Source organism: Choloepus didactylus, chromosome 7 (genome assembly GCF_015220235.1).
Source record: "Choloepus didactylus isolate mChoDid1 chromosome 7, mChoDid1.pri, whole genome shotgun sequence".
In the NCBI taxonomy this organism is placed as follows: Eukaryota; Metazoa; Chordata; class Mammalia; order Pilosa; family Megalonychidae; genus Choloepus; species Choloepus didactylus.
The window spans coordinates 45,010,995-45,022,500 of record NC_051313.1 but is presented as its reverse complement, the minus strand read 5'-3'; the positions used below and the strand labels follow the sequence as shown (position 1 = coordinate 45,022,500).

General features: G+C 38.5%; 1 pseudogene; it reads right to left on the bottom strand.

The window, feature by feature from the left end:
- Positions 1-10,718: 10,718 nt before the first annotated feature.
- On the bottom strand, positions 10,719-11,209 carry LOC119540548 (annotated as a pseudogene).
- Between the last annotated feature and the right edge of the window lie 297 nt (positions 11,210-11,506).

Genomic DNA, 11,506 nt, shown 5'->3' with positions numbered 1-11,506 from the left:
ACACGGACTATTTTAACTGCTTCCTAACTAGTCTCCCTGTTTCCACCTTGCTTCCTTCAGTCTATTCTCCACACGGGAGACAAAAGGACCCTGTTAAAAAAGGAAGTCAGTTCATATCCCTTCTTTGTTCCAAGCTCTCCAAAGACTCCAATTTCAACATGGTCTATCAGGCCCTTACCCAACCTGCCCCATCACTGCCAATCACCCATGCCCTTCTCCACATCCATTAAAAACAAAAACAAAAACAATAAAACTTCCTTACTGTTCTTGAATGTGCCATGGGCCTCAGGGCCTTTGCAATTTCTTTTAACCTTAGTTCCTCCAAAAGCAGAATCTAAGATAAGGCTTGCCCTAAACTAGTTCATGTGGAAAATGACCCCAGAAAGTGGGGGGTGGGCAGTGGGGAGTGAGGGGGGGTGGTGGGGCGGAAGGAATGACATAGAGAAGGAAGGAAAACCGATATAAAGATGCATGGTTGACTTGATTATCTCTGCAGAAGACAAGTATTCAGTTCCATGGGGCCATCCTTATGAAGGTCTTATGAATCCATCTCAACTGTCCACCATGGAAAGAAAATGGGGAGGAATTTATCTATAGGCCCCAGTTTCCTATTGGTCAAGGGTGGTCCCATGGGCATGAAATCCTTGGCATTTCTGGATTGTGCATGTGTGAGTGTTGAGCAGATTCCTGCTGGCACCCCATTCAGTAGCAACAGGGAAACCTCATCCAGAACTGAAAGTATGTGAATGCTGCCCTACCCCCATGACTGACTCCCAGGGGTGGAAATCTCCCTGGCAATGCAGGATATGACTCCTGGGGATGAGTCTGAACCCAGCATGGTGGGATTAAGGACACCTTCTTGTCCAAAAGGGGGATGTGAGACAAATCGAAGTGAAGCTTCGGTGGCTGAGAGATTCTAAATGGAGCCGAGAGGTCACTCTGGTGGGCATTCTTATGCACTACATAGATAACCCTTTTTAGGTTTTAACGTACTGGAATAGCTAGAAGTAAATACTTAAAACTATCAAACTCCAACCCAGTAGGCTTGACTCTTGAAGACGACTGCATAACTATGTAGCTTACAAGGGGTGACGGTGCGATTGTGAAAACCTTGTGGATTGTACTCCCTTTATCCAGCGTATGGATGGATGAGTAGAAAAATGGGACAAAAGCTAAATGAAAAATACAGTAGGATGGGGGGAATGATTTGGGTGTTCTTTTTTACTTTTATTTTTTATTCTTATTCTGATTCTTTCTGATGTAAGGAAAATGTTCAAAAATAGACTGGGGTGATGAATGCATAACCATATGATGGTACTGTGGACAGCTGATTGTACACCATGGATGATGGTATGGTATGTGACTATATCTCAATAAAACTGAATTTAATTTAAAAAAATAACAGTATGTGAATGTATGTGGCACAGGTCCCAATGATATACAACAGATGTCTAATCTAAACTTGCTCTTTTCTCTGCCTAGAACACTCCTCCTCCTTCCTCAAGATATCCAAATGGTGCTCTGCCTTACTGGCTCAAATATCACCCTGTTAAGAGTCCTTCTCCAAGCACACACACACACACACACACACACACACACACACACACACACAGAGTCACACATGGCTCCCTTTCCCTGTTCCCTGATTTTGGAGGGTTTTGGTTTCCTTTGTAGTACATAGTACTATGTACACATCTGATACACCTAAAGGTTTACTTGCTTATCTTGCACCTCCAAACAGAATACAAGCTCAATTTTTGGAAGGAGGATAGGGACTTTGTTTTGTTTATACTGCTGTATCCCCAGTGCCTAGAATAATGCCTGATTCTGTATATTTTATGTATGTATGTATATAAATATATAACTTGAAACAAGATACTCCATACTTAAAATTAAAAGCATAACTCCTATATGAATTTAATAGAGTATTTTAAGATAGGGGCAAATAAACAAAAGGAAAATAACCAAAAAAAATTTCCTTATATATAGCCTAGAAAATTTTGAACTATTTTGAAGTTTGCACAAAACAACAACAAAGAAAACAAACAAAAAAAAATGGGCATTTGGTCAGTTGATAATATTTTGCTGAATCCTATTTAAAGTCAGCTTTAACTCTATAAGAACTGAATATTAATCACACAGAAGAAAAACAAAACTTTCATTATATATTATTTTCTAACTTGAGTGAAGGATTCCATCACTAGGACAAACAGAAGGAAAGAAAGAAAGAGAGAGGGAGAGAGGGTGAGGGAGGGAAGGAGGGAGGGAGGGAAGAGGTCTCTTTCTCTGAACCACCTAAGTCCTTTGTATTTAAAGTCTGCCTATCTGAAACCACTTGAACATTGCTATTTACAAGATAAAGAGAGACATTCAAATAATTTCTCTTTCAGAAGTAAGGATTGGTAGCATTAATGGTCTATAGACACGTAGGATATGCTGGATTCACAGCATGAAAATTTAGTGTACTGATTTACAACACAGCATAATCATTCCTACTCTCCCTCAGCTGTGATCCATCAGCTCCTCAGGTACCATAGTGGGGATCAAGTTAAAAGAAAAATTTTAGTGTCAAAGAAAAATTTTGCACAGACACTGTGGAACAGGCAATGATGATCTTATTCAAAGCTATATGTGATAGAGAAGAAAGAGACCAGGAGGCTATTATGATACAGACATTAGAAGGCTATCACAATAGTTCCAGCTAAGAGAGAGGGGGCTCAACTCCCCTGAAGCAGAGGGCAGGAGAGTTTTTAAGGTCTGGGATGGCTAATAGAAAGGTACTGGAGGGGGAGGTCAAGCAATGGGGTGTGTCCATTACATGAAGTTATCTCCTGATTTTACCACAGAAGCAGGTGGAATATGTTCTATCTGGAGTCTCTAAGAGCCAAGTAAGGGAGATCAGGGGCCTAGAGACAAAGAGAAGCCTGCCTAAAGTTTAGTCATGCTAAGAAGTTCCAGGATCACAGGGTCCAGATAGAACTCAACATTGTCAATGGCACTTTTAAAAAGTCTTAGACGGAACGCCAAGAACATCTCTCAACTTTTAGAGATCTCATCAAGCCAAGCCTCCTGCGTAACAATCATTTTAAAGTCTTTGGAGGAGGTGGGGGCGAGAGGATTCAAATGCCTGCATCCTTAATGAGAAATCATTCTATTCAATATCTAATGTGATCCTATCAAAATGTATGTCCATTATATGCAGACTTAAATAAAGCTATCAAACTCTCTGTGTAATAGGTTTTATATTTGGTAGGCATTATTATAGCACCCTTCAGTTGCTTTTTTTTTTTTTTCAATGCTCCATGGTAGTAATTTCTTTCATCCTTCCTTGCAAGTTTAATTCTCTCTTACTGGGGTCTCTGGCTCAGAGTTTCCCACATTCTTTGGTCTGAGGATTCAGGGACCTAACCAACACGGGCTTCTATGGCAGGTTAGCCACTTAATTTCTGTGTCTCATGTTTCTAAATCCAGAAGCAAGGCTCCTGCAGCACAGCACTGGGATCACCTGGGAGCTTGTTAGAAAGGTGGACTCTCAGCCCTCACCCCAAAGCTGAATCAGAATCTGCAAGACCCCCCAGGCGTCTCTTTGCACATTCAAGTCTGAAAAGCACTAGAAACTGAAGAGTGCTACCACCCCCACCACCACCACCCCCAATATTCTCAACTGCCTGGTTTTTTGATCTCTTATACTACTGATTTTTTTCTTATAAACATGTTACTAATTTATCTGCAAAAACTAATAAAAATACATCTTTTTTAGAGGCTTCAAAGGATACTAGTCTATTTTAATCCTTTAAAAAAGGTGTTCTCTTCAAGTTGCATTTTCTATTTATCATACAAATGAAGCCTAATATCTCTTTTATTGTTACTTGTGTATGTCAGTCTGTATCCCCTCTAGATTATAAACCTCCTGGAGGGCAGGAACTGGGTTTTATCTCTCTTTGCAGCTTCAACTCTGCATACCTTCAGATTTTTATAAACTGTTGTTAATGATTGTTAAAAAAAAAAAAAGAAAAGAAAAGAAAAAAAAAAAAGCAAGCATTCTCTTGTATCTTTTGTCTTGAACAATTAACCCATGATTGCAAAAAGTTGCAGAGTCAAACAGCATTTCTCAATTTTATTGTGGGCGGTGGGGGACAAAACCAAAATTCTTGCTAAAGGAAGTATAGATAAAATCTATCATTTCCTTTTGCCTTACCAATCCCATTATCCAATCACAGTAAAAGATAAGATTAGTCCAACCAAATTTAAGACCAGGCTGTCAACTACCCAGGACTTCTCTACTCTTCCAGCTATTAGCAAATTTAAATCCATGATTGCTCTTTTCCCTAATAGCACATTTTTAAAAGCCACACTTAGTTTCTAAGTTTGAGATACCTTTTCTGTTATTCACAATTTCTTAAAAATAATCAGTGGTACTGCAATAGTGCTAGTTTTTTATAGCCCTAAAATATGACTAATCAAGATCAATTTGTTTCATTTTTCAAAAGGCAATTCTTTTATTCATTTTGGTTCCTCTTTCTGCTGCGTTTTCTGTTCAGAGTAGAAAAGATGATTTTTTCTACTTAATACATCTACATACCCTGACATTGCCTTTTCCTGTCATCTCCTAGCAGCTTTCCATCCTAAAATAAAGAGATCAACGTGTTCCTTTACCTTCTCTCTGTTCTGTATTGTGGGTACAATAGAGAAAATTGTTGAAGTCTTCGTTCTGACAGATATCCTATGTTCCAGGAAAATGCTGAGTATGATACGGCTTTTTCAAATTGCTTTTCTGAAGTGCCTCCTACAAGTCTTCACAGTTTATTGATATTTCTTGGTAATCTACCAAACTATCCCACTTTCCCTGGCCTACCCATTTGCAAAAACATATTCAGTACTTTCTTGAAGTATGTAGATTTACTTCTCTTCTTTTTCACATATTATAGCATATATTATAGTATAAATTATGTGTGTGTGTGTGTAATATATAATAAAATATAAACTCTATTTAACACACACTAAACCCAGGGCGCCAGCATCTCCTTCCCAAGCACCTTCTCTTTGCTGGTAAAAAGAAAGAACTATTCCATGAATGAGTCAGGAAATGACTCCTTATGCAGGTGATTTTCAAGCATCCTAAGGTTATGGGAGCCCATCATCTCTCTACTTCAGGCCACAGAAGGCAAACAAACAAATGTACTCTTGGCCCTAGAGCCAAAAACACTCAAATCTCAGCTCCTCCTCCCTGCTTTCACTGCTACTGCCCTACCAGGTCCATGGGACTTACACTGTGCACCGCTAAAAGAAATTTCACAGTCTTACATTGTGCCCGACTTATTTCATATGAAACACACTTACCTGCCCCATATAAGCCATTTGAGGAAATATTACTCACACTTTTTCTCATCCCCCAACACTCAGCAAAATACCTAATGCCTACCACAACCCTGAGTTCCTTACACATTTCTGAGCACCTAACACAACCTTGAGTGCTTGAACACTTCTTTGCTGATTGATCCATTGATTGACTTTTACTCTTTCACTAGTAAAGTCTGTTTCAAAACAGGTAATGTAAATTTGAGAGTTTTTGCTAATTAAAGCAAAAGCAAATGTTTCTCCCCAACCTTCATTTTCCTTCCACAATAAAACCTGAAAACTCTGCAGATTAGAATGATCTATAGTCATGTTTCCAACATGAATTCACACATAGTCACTACTCAGCCTTCTATATTTTGTTTAGAAGTAGCCAAAGATAGCACAGAGCTTTGTAAAACATACAACCAGCATAACACATATTTCACAATATGAGCACAAAACTTCAATTTATTGTGGATATTATATTGTCCCAAAGTATAATAAATCATGCTGTAGGTTATTTATTCATTTTCTTTTAAAGTCTGACCTCTTTTTTTGCAGGATACAAAATAAAGAAGCATCTCAATTTTTATTGATTGGACACAAATCAATAGGCTTTCTGACAAACATTAACATTTTTGTTTTTAGTTAAAATTCTTTCCACTGTGTAAAATATTAGATTTGAACAAAACAAAAACTTTTCACAATTCTTGAGCATCTGTATACACACGGATTTGGAAATTGAGCAATATATTATTATACTTATTTATAATCACCTCATTCCAAAAAAGTGTTTAAGATGGTATACAAAAATGCAAAACTCATACTCAAATAGAGGCACATCCCAAAGTAATTTGGACAGAGAATAAAAATATATTTGCAGAGCCCCCCTGAGGAGCTTGGGAGAAATGCAGAGGTGTTGGGCTTCCTCACCTGGATAGTTGCTGATGTTCTCACAAACATTGAGGACTGGCAGGTTGATGTGCAAAGCCCTCTATCACAGGACTTGCCCTTATAAAGCTTGTTACTGCAAAGGAGAGGCTAAACCTGCTTATAATTGTGCCTAAGAGTCTCCCGCTGAGTGCCTCTTTGTTGCTCAGATGTGGCCCTCTCTCTCTAGCTAAGCCAACTCGGCAGGTGAACTCACTGCCCTCCCCTCTATGTGGGATCTGACACCCAAGGGTGTAAATCTCCCTGGCAACATGGGATATGACTCCTGAGGATGAATCTGGACCCGACATCATGGGATTGAGAACAACTTCTTGACCAAAAAGGGGATGCGAAATGAAACAAAATAAAGTTTCAGTGGCTGAGAGACTCCAAATGGAACCGGGAGGTCACTCTGGTGGGCATTCTTATGCACTATATAGATAACGCTTTTTAGGTTTTAATGCATTGGAATAGCTAGAAGTAAATACCTGAAACTATCAAACTCCAACCCAGTAGCCTTGACTCTTGAAGATGATTGTATAGCAATGTAGCTTACAAGGGGTGACAGTGTGATTGTGAAAGCCTTGTGGATCACACTCCCTTTATCCAGTGTATGGATGGATTAGTAGGAAAATGGGGACAAAAAACTAAATGAAAAATAGGGTGGGGGGGATGATTTGGGTGTTCTTTTTTACTTTTATTTTTTAATCTTATTTTCACTTTTTCTGGTACAAGGAAAATGTTCAAAAATATATTGGGGTGATGAATGCACAACTATATGATGGTACTGTGAACAATTGAATGTACACTTTGGATGATTGTATGGTGTATGAGTATATCTCAATAAAATTGAATTTTAAAAAAACTCATACTCACATATACACATTATATAACACACACTGTGATACAATCTAGAAATTATTGAGAATCAATTTTATAGTAAAATTCAAACTTTAGTTCCTGCTTGATAATGTGTTTTATTTAAATGCACAAGGCAACATTTAAAAATGTTTGTTATTTATAAGTTAAATTGGATTTAAGTTCCTTTGCTCCTTAGATTTGAATGAACACAACTACATTCTTTGACTTCAGGAATATAAGTAACAATATACTACATCATTAATTATCTTCAAGACTAGGATGTCTTCACATCTTTCTCTCAGTTTCCCCTTTTTAGGACCAAAGAAAAGTTACTATAAATGTCATGTTGTAAATGATAAATCACATTTTTATGGACTTGGAAGTTAATTTTGCTTAGAAAGATCAAAAACTTTCCTTCCAGAGAGTAGGATTTATTTTTTATTCCAGCACATTCACCGTTGATTTTGGTTTACTCTAGATATTTTTTCACTGCTAAAAGATACAATCTGAAAACTATATATTAATGAAGGCAGTCATTCACCGAGTCTCTCAGTTGAAAGCGAATGTTTTCTGTTATGTATGGGGAACAAAAAAGTAATATTGGAAAGCCCTCCCCACTGGTTGTCACCCTATCTTCCTTCCTGCTGAAACCCTGATTTTGTTCAGGGTTCCTAAGACCATGAGAAAGGCTGACCCAGCTCCAAAGGGTGAATCTTGGTTAGTCTGTGCCAATCAGAGTAATAATTGATGAGATTAGGAAGGGGCATGTGACCCAGTTCTGGTCATTAAGATTCCATGTCTGCCACTACTTCTGGCTGTTGCTCCAAGGACTGTGAAAATACGGCAGCCATCTTGCTTCTGCAAGAGAAGCAAGGCGGCCTTGATGAAGATGGCAGAACAGAAACATGGAACCCGGATCTCTGATGACATAATTGAGCCACTGAATTAACCATTATTCACAATTAACCTTAAATCTGCCATATTCCTGAAATTTCTGTAATATAAAATAATAAATTACTAATCTTTTAAGCTACTTGGATTAGGGACTTTGGTTATTTGTAACCAAAAACTACTACACTCTCTTCTATCTTATGCAGTGATGGAGTGGGGAAAATTAAAAAGGTGGAGAGAACTTCTTGATATTTCACTATAGATGTAGCAAGAGAAAGGGGAAAAAATGAATACATGTCTGACCATGGTACTCCATTCATGTATAACTGTCTCAGATGAGATCAGTGTTCACTTACTTATTCCATAGTCTATTTTAGAACACCTGCATTTGGTGGTATTTTGCCAGGTATTAAAGGATATGGAGATGAATATAATACAAATCTCACCCTTAAAGAACTCTATAGACCAATGGGCAAGAAAGATGAGTCAACCAAAACTTTATCTCAATATGTGGCTATCAAACACAGAAGTCATTAGTGGCACCTCAATTAACAGGAGTGAAGTGTCAATAGTTATGTGGGGTTAAAGGTACTGGATAGCACAAGAAGGGATTCCAGAAGGAAGCTGTGCCAGTTTGTATATATTACATCCCCCAGAAAGAGCCATGTTTAATCCAATCTTGTGGGCGCAGATATATTAGTGTTGATTAGATTGTAATTCTTTGATTGTGTTCATGGAGATGTGACCCACCCACCTGTAGGTGATAACTATGATTGGATTATTTCCATGGAGAAATGGCCCCACCCTTTCAGTGTGGGTCTTGATTGGTTCACTGGAACTCTAAAAGCTCAGACAGAAGGAGCTCACAGCTAGTTGCAGCTGAGACAGACATTTTGAAGACAGCTGTTGGAAGCTGATGCAGACATTTTGGAGAATGCCATTTTGAAACACAACCTGGGAGTAAGCAGATGCCAGCCACATGCTTTCCCAGCTAACAGAGGTTTTCCGGATGCCAATGGCCTTTCTCCAGTGAAGGTACCCTTTGTTGATGGACACTTTATGGCCTTAAGACTGTAACTGTGCAACCAAATAAACCCCCTTTATAAAAGCCAGTCCATTTCTGGTGTTTTACATTCCAGCAGCATTAGCAAACTAGAACAGAAGCTATGGCCCTTGGAGTTGCTCTTGAAGAGAGAGTTGGCCTTAGCCAGGCAGATGAAGCACAGGAGGGACCATCTAAGAAGACAACATTATGCACAAGGTCATAGAAGCAGGAGAGAGTTCATTTGGTGAACTGAAGTAAACCAATATGGCAGAAGCAAAGGTGCACTTTGGAGAGTGGGGGAGTAATGGCTCTGTATGAGAACAGACATGGGCCAGACAATAAAGTTCTTTATTCTGGTGAGAGTAGCAAGCTACTGAAAGATTACAAATGACAGAGTGACATTGATTTGCTTTTTAAGAAAACCACTCCGACGATATTAGGATGATAAATTTGGAAAGGAGACACTCAGAGACAAAGGCACAGGACTCAAACTATTGCAGAAATCCAGCCAAAGGCTGAGCAAAGGCTGTGGCAGTGGAGACAGAAAGAAAAGGGGGAATATGAGGATGATTAAAAGGACTTGTTGATTGATGGCATAGTGGAAGAGGGAGAGGCAAGAAATAACCCAAGGTGACTCCCAGAGGACTGCATTGGGCAATGAGGCAAATGACTGTGCCAGGAACAGATTTAGGACATTGCTGGAGAGAAGTGTGGCACAACATGAGCAGAAGACATTGCCCTCCATGAGGAGAGATGCCATGTGTCTGATCGCAAATGGCCCATTCCATTATCATACTGCAAGCTTAAATCCTCTCAAACTGAATTCATCTCAGAAAATATGCTCCATGTAGCTGTGAATGAACAACTGCCAATGGATTCCTATTCCTAACCTCTCCCAATCCTCAAAGTAATGTAAAACCTCACAGACAACCACTAATGTGAACATTGAGGGCGAAGGTCTTCAAATATCAGTACTCTTCTATCACCTAAAGAGAATAAAACAAAACAAAAACTATGCACTTCCACACATTACACATTTGGCATCTCAAATTTTTCATCATGAGTTTAAATCCTTGCAAAATATAATTTTATATAATATATTGTCTTTAAAATTAGTTGTTACTTTCGTCTCTTAAATATATTTTAAATGTGTATTTAAGAATTCCCTTAAATATATTCTCTTAATATATTTCTCTTAAATATATTCAATGGAATCTAAATTCCATAGTGATTTGATGATCACAGTCACCCACTTTTAAATGAGACCAAGCTTTTCTGTTTTAGCTCAGTGATATTTCCTTTTATTTTACTTAAAGTAATAATTTTTTTTCTACCTCATACATGATTAAACACTTATTTTGCTTTAAAATTAACAGTCACAATTGAAGAAACAATGGCTTATTTTTTCTGCTCAAGTGACCAAGCCGCTGAATCTTAAAGCTCCAACACATGTTGCATCTTATTATTTTCTTTGAACAGTAGGACCTTCTATTTTGATTATTCTTGGTAAATAGTGATTTTGTTTCTCCGATGGCTTTCATATGCCATTCATGACAGGTGGTTTAACATGATGGCTACTGCTTTCAGGGGATTATATTAAATTAATCCTCATTTCCAGTACAATCCTTCATTGAAAGTCCATCCATCAGGACCTCTATCGTCGTTGGCCAAGGAGTCCTGCTTTGGCTGCCAGGGCTTCATTCTGCTGAATATGATATTCCTGAAGCCTCATGGATATTCTTTGTGTCTTTAAAAATATTTCTGTAAGCAATGTTCTGAACAGGTGATCTCTTCAGGTTTTACTTTTGTTGTGAAGTCTTTAACACACTCCAAAAAAGCAGATTACTGTCAATTTACTGTAGGAGCCAAGAAATTCTTTAAACTGTTTTATGTGATCAGATTCTGGTATTTGTGCAGCCGTGTTCTTTTGGTATGTTTATTAGTCATCTTTTCTAATGCATGTGTTCCCTTTCTGTTCTGGAAAAGTGGTTGTCGAAACTTTGCTTGATGTCTCACCCCAGTGAGGTCAGATTTCTTACTTAAGCACGGGTTCTTGCATCCAACACAGCATGAGGCTGGGGGGCTGTGCTGCCGGTTGAGTCTGGGGTCAGGGATGGCACGAGGCCGCTGGATGGAAGAGAGCATGTGGGAGTGACAATGTAAAATAGCCCCAAGCTTTTCTTTACAGGTAGAAATATCTTTATTTTCTGCTGGGGAGAGAGATCTGTAAGCAAACAACTCTAATACTTGTGGTAGGTTCTATGGAGGCACCTTCAAACCAATCTACTATGGAAAAATTAAAGAGGGGGATCAGCTTTTCCTCTGTGGCATTAGAGGCCTAAGGGAAGTCATCAAGGAGGAGACATTTGAGTTATCACATTTACCATGTCCTTTCTGGACCCTGTTTCTTTGATCATGCTATTCCTTTATATTCCTTTAACT